Genomic DNA, 13,456 nt, shown 5'->3' with positions numbered 1-13,456 from the left:
ACACTGAGCATTTTAATAAAGAAGAACGCGATAATATTATAGACCTATGCAGTAAGTTTTCGGATTTGTTTTTCTTTGAAGGTGACCGATTAAGCGCTACTGACATAGTACCTCATAAAATAAATACACCTCGATGTGTTAAACCGATTAACATACGTCCTTATAGGTTACCGCATGCATATCAGAATGAAATCGAGAAACAAGTAAAAGAGATGAAGGAAGCAAACATAATACGCGATTCGGTTTCATAATTTAATTTTCCGCTTGTGGTAGTAAAGAAAAAAAAGATTCGGAAGGAAATCAAAAAATACGAGTATGCGTAGACTTTCGTAAACTAAACGAGGTCACTGATAATGAGGATTACGGATTACCCAATATTCTAGAAATATTAGAATCTTTAGGCTCATCTAAATACTTTTCCACGTTAGACCTCGCGAGCGGTTATCACCAATTAATGATAGATAAGGGGGGCACCCATAAAACCGCCTTTTCCACGAAATCCGGTCATTACGAATTTTTACGTTTACCACTAGGACTTAGTTCCGCACCGGCAACATTTACGCGAGCCATGAAATCAATTTTAATGGGCTTGGAGGAATTATGTACGGCGTATCTAGATGACATTGTTGTCCAGAGGTCAAGTTAAAAGATAGACATAACCAATTACGTAAAAAAAAAAAAAATAAATAAATAAAATAACAAATAAAAATTAAATAATTATATTATAAGAAATCATTAGTGATCAATTCCTTATCTGAACACACAAATAAATTAATAAAAATTTTCAGAGTAATATACGTGCTAGTGAGTATATGTTCAGTGATTGCAGTCAGCAGATATGCAGACGAAAAAATAACTACGCAAGCAGGGCTCTACTTCAAGAACCAAGGTCCGTTAAAAGTAATGACAAACGAATGGACAATAATAGCGTTTTATGATATGTCAGGTTACAAAAGAAGAGTAGAAGCCATAAAACAATTTAGAGAGATTACTGAGCAATTATGTATGTATGTTAAAGAGAAAAATATCACGTATAATTATGATACTATTAACGAGATGATTAAAATGTTAGAATAGGAAGCCGAGAGAAAGAAAGAGATCATGTTAGAATCCATAGGTCATTCTAAATTTACAAAAAGGGCTATATCTTTTAAAACACTAACCACAGCAGCACAAATATTGTACGGCCTGTGCGATAGATACTGTGTGTTCAAATCTAATAAAAACATTGAAACCTTACAAAGCAGTAATATCACTGAAATGAATAGCATTAATCAACAGTTAAAAGTCATTGAACTTAAACAGGAGGAGGGAAAAATAATTATGTTGAAATCACTTGCACTACTTAAAGCAGATATTAACAGTATGGCGACGGAAAGCAATGTAAAACATTATCTGACAAATCACTTGATTCAAGTGAGTCTCATGTTACAATTACATCTATCCGCAACCGATATATTGTTCGACGTCATACAAGCTGCAAAGATAGGACTAGTACACCCCTCCATCCTAAAACCCAAAGAGTTACTTAAACAATTTGCAAATATTAAATTAGGGTTACCTAGTGGTACAGATTTACCAATAGAGCTTTATGAAAGCAATGTACAAGAATTAATATCACTTTCAGACATAGCAATATACTTTTCAAATGATAAAATCGTGTTTAATTTACAAATACCCTTAATATATCAACAGGAACTTACATTGTATAAATTAATATCGATTCCTGTTTGTAATAATAAAAATTGTTTATATGTAAAACCTAATTATAAGTATTTAACCATAAGTAGGGCAAACGAATTGTATTCAACATATGACGAAATTGACGAAAGTTTATGTAAACATGCCACTGATTTCCTCATTTGTCCTGAGATCTATCCTTTACATCCTAGGAGTGTTCGCCCAATTTGCGAGGTACTGCTACTACAAGATCCGAAGGAAGTACCAGAAAGTTGCGAAATCATGCATGTCAACTTACAAACAAATCTATTCCAAAAACTAAAATATAAAAATGAATGGATATATGCCACACCAGGTGAAACAATGTTCATAACGTGCGATCACGACAAAAGAAGTGAAAATCATTATTTAGAAGGAGTAGGAATCTTATCACTCAACGAAACATGCAAAGCATACGCCACACGAGACATATTAATTCCACATAAAATGGAAAATGAAAAAGAATATATAGATTTCATACCAAATTCAAGAACCCCAGAATCAGAAAAATTAGATGTTGATTTATCAACAAGTGTGCTGAAAAATAAACATGTACGAACGAATCAAATGTCAGATTTAAATCTAGTGGCCAAGTCAACAGCAAAACTAAAAGAAATAGTCGCAAAAGAATCCACGACGGAAGAAATAAAAAATAGCAAAGAGAAACACGACTATTTACTATATGTAACAAGTGCAATAGTAATTGTCAGCTTTATCCTTTTCGCCCTAAATTACATAAATAAATTACAGCAGCCGGAAGAGCAAAATCAATCAATCGAACCAGAGGGGAAAATAACCACAGGACAGTCGGAAGAACCTGTAGAAGAGGAAACTAAAGAAGAGCAAACTACCGTCTTTGTCAGTCACCACCAGTAAAGTGATGACACTATTCAAGTTTTGACTAAGCATTCGGACACGGCATATTCCATGTACCCGCGGTTATGATACGGAGTATCATTCTAAGAGGGGAGGAATGTAGTAAACCTACGCATTTACGGAAAGCCTACTAATACAAAGTCCAACTACAACAACATCACGCCACCGGAATAGGCCACTACTCTAGGTATCCAATTAGGTTTTCACTGGATCAACTCATTTATACCGTCTATGACGGCATATCATCCTTTCCTAATCACGGCATGTCTCCATATAAATAGGAGGCCTTTCTGAGTTGTATTCAGAGCAGTTTCAAGTAACTTTGTACACACACGTTTCACCCATGCTTACCAAAAGCCTCTAGGGAAACGTTTCACAAACACTACTCTCCGGTAGAATATTAAAACCATTCTGTCGAAACAATTCTTATTTTAGTAAATAATACTAAGTTATTTTATTAATCAATAAACAGTTAACGTAAATTATAATCTGTGTGTAACTAATTATTACGCCTATCCAATCCATCTTCCTAACCACGTAACAAACGAACGTGCACTCGTCGTAAAAGAAACGTGTCAGTAACACCAACGGTGAGAGCGACTGGTTACTACAGCAGGAAGAACACCGATTTGGAGACGAGTACCAGAACACAGTTACACAAATAAAATAAGTTCAAGTAGATAAAAGAAACATAAATCATTAGATCCCACTCAACTTCCAGCAAATAATAAAAACTCCACATTCTTTAACATGCTGTGTATAATTAAAGCATTAAGCTCAACACATAGTTCGAAGTAATAATATAGGTATATATTTGTAATATTGTTCTGATTAGGTTTTTCAAGTTTATTGTTAAAACAATTCGTCGTTTAGATAATATGTAACAACAGTAATAGTTACTTTTATTATTTTAACGATATTATATAATTCATTATATTATATTGTCATATTATCAAAGTATTATCAAACATTATTAAATATAAATATTACGATATCAGAGACATGACTTGAAAAATAATTCGAATCCATGCGCAGGCGCAGATCAATAGTTAAATGAGTCGGCGTAGGTATAACGCGCGCATTTTCGGTTACATTGGTTAAATACATACGCGCCACTCCGACGATGACGCGTCCCCTCGCCGGTATGGCGCGTATGAACTCCAATCGATGTAAGCTAAAAACGCGCGCGTACGATACGTCGCGTATGATACGCGTCCGTGTGAAACGGGCCTACCGTTACGCCGAGCAACGGTATGGAAATATCGATAAAAAGTAGTGAATAGATGAAATCCAATAGACGGAGAAACACCATGTTAGTATTGAGTTGTTGTGCAGCGATACTTGAACGACGTGTTCGACCGCCGACATCGTTCACTTCTTTTTCGCAAAACCTCCCAAGATTTGATATACTGGAAGTCACACATAAACCTATCACACAATTCGATTTTCATTCGACATCAAACTGCTGGACTAAGTAGGTACTGGCAAAATAATATTAATTTATTTCATTGTCGGTAATCTAAACTACACGAACTAAGAAAGTAAGTAGATGCCAACATATTATGTTTTTATTGTAGTTTTGTTGAGATATTTTTATTTCTAGTTCATCATGAGTACTTTAAATCTCAGAAATACGTCACTTTACGACCTATCATTAATTGAAATATGCCATACAATAAATGAAAGTACACTGCAATATGTGTTAAAACAGTACTACCAAAAATAAGTTTAGATGTCTTATGGAAGGTCAAAAATGATTTTATACATATAATTTTATTTTGTCAAAAATAAAAATGTAAATTTTCGTTATAGATAGGTCTCAGGTGCCGGTGAGAAGTACCACTATTATTCTAACAAGAATCCAGTTGATGAAGGATGTGAAATAACTCGATTTCGTTTATACGATAATTACGATATAACCAATGAGAAAATTGAAGAATTTGGAACAACTCAACAAGTATATTTAACACATTTTTGTTTATAGTACTTAATTATAGTAGTTCTGCATTATATTCAGCACATAATAAATGTAGGTCAGTATAATACCTTATAATAAAACAATAGTACAAATCATAGGCAAATCTAAAGGATGTGCCGAATGTGCCGGTGCACACTCTGCGACTCCTATAAATCTGTGCCTATAATACTCATTTCAGGTACAATGGTATTGACTATTGAGTAAAACATTAAACAATTTATCTTTTAGCTTAATACATTTTTATGGGTACAAATACAATCAATAAATATTATCGTTATAAGCATTATAGCAATTGTACCTATAAAAAATAAATGTTGATTACTTCCAGTTATATTATATATGTAATACAATTCTTTGTTATTAATGATAATAAGATTAAGATGTTATATTAAACTTCCAAGAATTTTAAACATAATTGATTAACAATTTAATTGTTGGTTATAAGTGTGTCCAATAGTAATTGAGTAACATATATTGAACTTTGCAATAGTTGTAGTTTATTAAATTGAATAATTTTTAAATATAACATATATATTTTACAGCATAAAAAATAGGCTTCTAAACTAATAAAAATTAATCTTAATATTATTAATATTGTTATTTCAAATGGGAAACACCTCTTAAATGAATGATAACTGAGAGGTATTTTGAAGTACAGAGGGCTTTTTTGAGGTAAAGGCACACCCTGCTATGAATTTCTAGATTTGTTTATGGTACAAATTATATTAGCTTAAAAAAGAATAAGCCAATAACCAGTGTTATGCAGTACTAAGATACATATCTTAGATACAATTATATATAGTAATGAGTATCTTGTATCGTAAACATTAATGTGATACTATAAAAAATTAATTTTTTACGATTATTTTCACTTACCTATCTACCCACTATGACTGTTTCTAATATGTGTATTATTTGTAAATTATTTTTCAACCCATTAACCATATGCAACTGGTAAAACCATTAAAAAGCTGACTTGAAAGTATCCAACAAAAAAAAATTATTTGTTTAATTTAATACCAGCTTCAGATGTCACTTTTGAAAAATTAGTATTTTTCAAAGGAATCAAGACGTTATAATATACTGTTATAGTTTTTCAGATGTTATGTACAATATAAATTAAATTAAACCCTGACTAGTGAATATTATTATACATTATATAATTAAACATTTATAACATGATACCTTATAGGTATTATTGACTATAGTATTCTAATAATCAGTATTTACAGTCTTTATCAATATAATATGTTATATAATACTACAGTGAGTTCCGCATAATGTGATCACATTGGTTCAGATTGTTTTGATTCTATTAACCGGTTGATTCCATAAAATATTATTCTTTATTTATGAGTTTATATTTATATATGTTTAAAATTCAATTAAAATAAAGTAAAAAAAACTATCTATTTTTAATTTTACTTGAGAATCTACTAATTTCATTTTCATATTAGCCTTAAATTAAAATCCATAATTAAATAAAATTAAATATATATGATATTATTTAAAATTAAATAAATAATGATGTATGACTTATAACTTATCGTTATTACTATATTTTTTAATAGCTCTTTTTAATTTTTTTTAAACAATTCATTTGGACATTAATATAAATATAATATAATTTTTACAGACATTTATTGAATTGATTAATAAAGTGTTAAAATATTGTATTATTAAGGTAAATTAATTAAATCTGGTAAAGATACAAAACAACTTTAGAAAATTTATTAAAAAAGCCATTGGTAGAAAACGGAATACATAAGTCATTAATTAAGTATTATAATTCTGAAAATAAAAACAATGAAACTATTTGTAATACATTTAATAAATATTCTATTAACGAAGGTTTTATTATCTAAACTAATTTTATTTTTATTAATCATATTATATTGTAATTATTTGTTTGTCAATTAAAAAATTTGTGAAACCAAATATTATATTTATATTATGTAAAATGGGGTTTTTCCCTGTAAATAAAGAAAAAAGTAAAAATTAAATCAACTGGTTTTAATCACAAATCTTTTAAGTATAGTAATAACAACTGTGAGATAACAGATTCAGTTTTTATTCAGTTTAAAACAAATATTTAGTATTAAAATAGAATCTTATATATATAAAATTAAAGATCACTCCTCCTATTTTGAATAGAGTTAACAAATTATATTTTATTGAAAGTTGTAAAATCTATATCTGTTCTTTTAGTTTACCTTTCCAACTTGGAAAATTCCTTAGGCTTGTTCGTTCTATTTTTAAAAAAAATGTAAAATTCACCCAATATATAAATCAAATAATCCTATATTGTAGTAGGTAGTAATTATTGTTGAATAGTACTAAATTTTTTCATTTCTAAAATAGAATAATGCAAATACTAAATAATAAATATTTTCAAATAACCAATTTGAATTTTTAAATAGCAAATTCACTATACTTATACTTGATTAACTAATTCATCCATGATTACTTAGACTGTGACTCAAAAGTTTTAGGATATTTTTAAACATAAAAGAAGCATTTGATTCAGTAAATCATAATTTATTATTAAAAATACTTTATATTTTATTTGATTATGAAGTAAATTTATTTAACTAGTAGAATGCAGGTAATAAAACTAAATAATTCCTCAAGCACTATGTTTTAAGGTTATTTAAATCAAATGATATACTTATCTTTAGTCCAATCTGTAATTAGTATTATAGTATTGTTTTTTAAAAAGTACTTTAATAAATGTTATAAAAATTATTTTTATAATACCTATGATTATAAATGATGAATTTATTTTTCACTCATTAAGTTTTCCTAGTATTAAGAATTTATATTATATATATAAAAAAAAAGTTATTCATTTATAAATTTAAAAATAATATTAGTCATGTTGCTCACAACTATACTACATGTTACAAAGTAAATATAAATATTAGTATTTCTATATTTTTTAAATAAATTGGTATAAAAAACTCTTTATCCGTAGCAATTAGGCTTATTGTAAAATACTTTAAATATATATTATATATAATAATAATAATAATAATAATAATAATATTTATTTGGAAATTTAACAAACAAAACACAAATAACATATATATAATAAAGGATGTGCAACTCCCCTATAAGCATAGCTTGTGTTGGGGAGTTATAATTGTTTTGAAATAGTTGTGAAACGTCTAATAAAATTTACAGTTAATTATAAATATATATAAATGAAATTAACATTTTTAAGTCTCTATTAATTTTATTTTACCAGCGGCAATTTATCAAAATTGTTTTAGAACTAACATGTAGTTTTTATTATTCATATATTTATTTTTTTGTTTCAGATTAAATCTGTTGTTCATTTTAATTGGTCTAATTTTTGTGACAAAGAATTATTCTTAAAATTAGCTGAAGGGAAAGAAGTCAACTATAATCAACTAATTATTTTATTTCAGGTATTATTTAAATTAAACAAAATTGAAACAGTTGGTGGACACTTATTATTTAGAAAACTTCAGTTATATGATTATACTTTAAAATGTGTTTTTTTTAGGTTTGCGTACAAATTAAAGGTTTTAATTTTCCATCAAACTTTACTTAAGAATAGATTGAAACAGTAATACCAGATAGCCATGAAGTTTTTATTTTCCTTATTTCAAAAAATATCTTAAATTAGGTTTGTAAAATGAATTTTTTTTTTTCTTATGATATTGTATTAAAATCATGATTAAAACATAGGAATTTTTCTAGGTGATTATGGCTGTTTCAATGAAGGTGTCACAATCAAAATGTATATCTGCTCAAGACTATTGAATGCCTGAACAAATTATGAAAAACCCTGAATTAAAAATTATTTAATTTCAAATAATAGTTGATTTTACAAAAACATATTTTCCTAAGTGGTAAATATTGATATCAAAGTATCAAAATGTTGATGACGATGATATTGTATTACAACATATGTTTTGCACTATTAACATCATTGAACAAATATAATGAAAATATTGTGTTAAGCACATTTATATTTAACTGTTTTGCAATACCATTATGCATTAATATGTTAATATTTGTTAATATTCTTTTAAAATAGTATTTGGATTTAAATATTATATAACATGAGCTGTCTAACTATTACTGATTTTTGTTCTTTTGCTTCTCCCAATGAAATAATGGATATTTAATCATCCAAACATAATATAACCTCATTATTTTCCATGTACCCTTTGATAAACTCTATATCTGTAGTCACTTTATTGGATTATTCACAATATCAAGAAAATTATTTTGTATTTGTATGTCTTCGAAAAAACAATCTTGCTAACAGTTTGGGCACTTCTGCCTATTTTTGTCATTCGTTTTAAGAAATGTATAATTATCAAAACATTGTAGCTGATCACAATGGCTAGGTATATTTCGCCAGTGCGACCATTTTCATTTTACTCAATGGACACGTCAAGGAAAACCTACAACATGTAACGGACAAATCCATATTCGTATATTCAAATACATGTTCATATGACAGATAAAATTCGATTTTCTTTTCATTCGTAACTGAAATATAATACATATCTTCTTCTTTTCTAAGGGTTAAGCCTTGTCATAGCGAAAAAATAGATTTCCATTTTTCTATCTTTAATGCTAGAGTCTTCATAAGGTAATACCCGTTGCATCCGGCTATTCCTATGAATGGTCTTCCTCTGTCTTCTACTTCCTTCACGTCCATTAATTCTTCTTTGGATGAAAATTTGTTGAAAGAATTATTGAATTTTTACCCAGTGAAAGATCATTATTCTACGTCGTCATCGACATCATCACAATAAATGGTTTGTGGGCCATTGAGATGATACTAAAATACTCTCTGGTTGATATCCTATTCGGTTTTGTTTATATCAAAAAGTTATAGCAACTCTCCTGTTGAAACTATAGTTTGCGTCTGAGGTATTGGATCGGTACCCAGCTTGGGTTTTAGAATAAAAAGACCTTTTTATTCTGGAGAGTGAGCAGGTTAGCCAGCTACCCATACTCATATTTCTGATACTGCTTATTTTAATAATGTAATTTGTATACAATAATAAAATAATATTATTTGCCGTTAAATCCTAATCATAAATCTAATGTTACCCATACGAAACTATAGTCCTAGAACCCTGCATGTTTTTGTATTGTTCATTTATACATTTGGAATTATAATTTCTAATACTTATATTTCATATGAACCATGTTGTATATTTAATAATCATAACTGTTACCAATTTCATACTTATATTGTATAAACCTCCTTTATATAATATAATATGTATAAAAAATATTAGATATAATGTATTTTTTTAAAGTTATTTGTATAACTAATATATAATTTTAAGATAAATGAACCTTATTAATCTGTTTTATCAAAATAAGTAAATAATCTAGGAAAAGCATGTATTTTAACATATTATTATAGATTTAAGACAAAATAATTCATGTATATGACTGCCAGTATTATCAGTAACTTTTTAAAAGTAACTTACTCAACACTCAATGACTGCGAAGGACTGAGAATTCATACAACATCATTTGCACTACTATAATCAATATATTTATCTTAAACCAAGACAAGGTACATTAGCTGATCATCAACAACTGACTAAGCACAAAGCTTCCAAAATCAATTCAACCATAGTGAAATTGAACAATTAAATAAGTAAAAAATTGTTTTATTATGGATTCCTAGTCACCGTTACATTCTTCAAACAACAATTTCAATACAATACAATCGGAAAGGTAATATATTAATTTATAGTATAGTTAAAAAATTGATTTAAAGACACATAACCGTCCCCGGTAATCATAAATCGTTTTGATCGTTACAATATGTTGACTGTCCCATTGTAAGAAAACCAAAAAAAAACACTAACTAATCCAAATATACAAATAATAGTCAGTGCTTAATCTGGTCCTGATATTTTGACAATACTGTACTATTGAATATTATATTATCTATACATATTGATCAATATACAAAGACCATTTTATATTATGTCCGGGCATTGTATAAAACGTCCAAATTGTATACTTTGCTTGTAACATATATTTATATAGATAATTATAATTATCATTAATAATATTTTTTTTTTTATTATGTAATTATTAAAATTATAAATTTATAAAAATACAATGTTTTAATTACCTTTATTGTTTTTTTTTTTTTTTTTTTTTTTTAAGTGACTGAATATTACTGAAGATCATTGTATCAAAATGCTGAATAGTTTCTGATGTTGTGACTTCAAAGCTCTATTGAGAGCTTTTGACATAAACGAAGACAAACTAGCGCAATTGGCTTTAACCAAAAAACTCAATATCAATCAATGCATTTAGACCAAGCTAAACCCACTCAGGTTATATGATTTACATTGATAAAATAGCTATAATAATAATTAAAAGTATATATGGAAAAACTGCATTAGGTTATGTCAAATAATAAAACATTTTATTATTGTATAAAAATTAAAGTATGAAAATAAGCGGCATTAGAAATTTTGGTATGGGCAGCTGCCCGCCATAACCATACTCTAAAACCGCTATTAGAGAAAAAAATCTAATTATTCATAAACACGAATCAGGTACCCAACCTGATCCAATACTTCAGACACAAACTACAGTTTCAATAGGAGAGTTGCTACAAGAACCTTTTGATATAAACAAAACCGGATAATAGGACTATATAAATATAAAATCAACTAGAAAATATTGTATCAGATCAATTAGGTATTGTGATGATGGCGATGATGAAATGGAATAATGATCTTTCATTAGGTAAAAAATCCAATAATTCTTCCAACGAATTTCCATTCAAGGAAGAATCAATGGACGTGAAGGAAGTGAAAGACCGAGGAAGACCATTCATAGGAATATCCGGATGCAACGGGTATTCACTTACGAAGACTCTAGCATTAAAGATAGAATAGTTGAAGTCTATTTTTTCACTATGATAATGCTTAATCTTTAGAAAAAAAGAAGAAGATATGAATTTTACTTCAGTTACAAATGAAAAGAAAATCAAATTTGTATTATCATATAAACATGTATACGAATATGGATTTGTTTTTGGTGGTTTTCGCATACCTTATAATATTTGTTATTCATTTATCTTCATACAATTATTTTTCATATTATAATTTGAAATTCATTGTTTTTATTTTCTTATTTTTGCTAATTTTAATGAATATATGATGTTTATGTTTTTTACTTCAATATGTTTTTTTTATGATTTAGCAATTACTATTAATGTGTTTTGTTCATGTTTTATTTTATAATTTTTTTTTTTTGACAGACCTATTTGTATAAAATAATATCTCTTAAATCATTTTTATTACATTGTATTGTTATGTTTGTGCTCTTTCATAGAAATGTATTATATTTATATGCTCATTTAGGCTAGTTTATCTTGAATAATTTATATGATTAATAATTTGTGTGATCTTTACACATTTTTATTTTAATATTTTATTAATTTTATTTTTTGCTTCTTTAGAGTTTAGGCTATTGTAAATTTGTAACTCATAATTTGTATGATTTTTCATTTATGTGTTCTCAACACATTATTATTTATTATTTACCTAAGCATATATTTTTATTATTTTTTTATATTTAAATATTAAGAACATTCAACAAATTTGTTGTAATAAATTTTTTTTTTATTTATTTATTGAGGTCCAGTTTAATTATTTATTTAATTATATACCATTAATTTATCAACTTCATTATTAACTTATGTAAGTAAGAAATTGAATATAATGAGTATTTCAATGATATAATTTTTTAATTATTCAAATTATATTTTTTATTTAAGTAATTCATGAAATTGATATTATTATTATTATTTATATTATTAAGTGAAATTCAAAATAGAGTGTATTGAATTAGAGAATATATGAATTGTATATACATAAAAATCACATTATAGAATATTCATTGTAATGATTTGGGTATTTGGTCATTAAATTATTTCTGTACAAATTTATTACTTTATTATTTATATTTTATATTCTGGTAAATTTTGGGAAAATCTTTGTAAAAATCAATACTTTATAATTTTTTTTAGTAAAATATAGATCAACTATTTAATATTATGTATCACATTTGCATTTTTGACGTTGTATAAACCAAAATTTTGGGTTACTGTTGCATGTACTTGGGGTAACTTTCTCCTTTGTGTAAAAACTCACTGTGAATCGTGTATTTTATGATTTGGGACAATGTTACATTATACTAGTATATATTAGATAATATAACAAACAAAATTAAACATGCATTAGTTAAAAAAAATAGCAAAAAAACTTTATTAACCACTGTTTATTGGTAAAATTAATAATAATAATTTGTTTTGTTTCTAAGTAACCTCCTTATGAAACAATAGTATTATAAACAAAAAAAAAAAATAATATCAATCTAATAATAAACAAAAAACTTAAATAATATTATAACAAACTTCAATCTCAAAGTAGGTAAATTATATTATGTCAACTGGTTATATATGTAGGTAATCTCCTAATGATAAAACTGTATAGTTATATACAGGGGCAAAGTTTGACCAAAATGATAATGCATCATTATTCAACATTTTAACAAAGTTAGTGTATTCAAACCACTATGTCCTATTTCTATCAATTTTATACATAAAATTGACTTGCCGAAGATTTTTAACGTTGAATGTTATTTGAATAATGATAAAGTAGTCAATTTATTGATGTTTTGATAACAATTTTTATCAATTTCACTAAATGAAGTTGTGTACGATGGTTAATATACGAGTCATTAAATATTGAAGCCATTACTCCTACCGATAGTTTGATACAATTTTGAAAACAATACGTTAGATAGGTCATCTGTTATGTCATTAATAAACTTTTTATTTTTTTGGGCCAA

General features: G+C 27.0%; 1 long non-coding RNA gene across 1 annotated transcript; it reads left to right on the top strand.

Annotated features, from left to right (window-relative positions):
* The first annotated feature begins 3,754 nt into the window (after positions 1-3,754).
* Positions 3,755-7,997, top strand: LOC113560178. The gene is made up of 4 exons (XR_003406082.1): positions 3,755-4,136; positions 4,199-4,341; positions 4,408-4,552; positions 7,894-7,997. It is a non-coding gene; the product is annotated as an uncharacterized LOC113560178 (long non-coding RNA).
* Positions 7,998-13,456: the final 5,459 nt, after the last annotated feature.

This window comes from Rhopalosiphum maidis, chromosome 3 (assembly GCF_003676215.2).
Source record: "Rhopalosiphum maidis isolate BTI-1 chromosome 3, ASM367621v3, whole genome shotgun sequence".
NCBI lineage: Eukaryota > Metazoa > Arthropoda > Insecta > Hemiptera > Aphididae > Rhopalosiphum > Rhopalosiphum maidis.
Note: the sequence above shows the minus strand (reverse complement) of the source record. Positions and strands in the feature narration are given on the sequence as shown.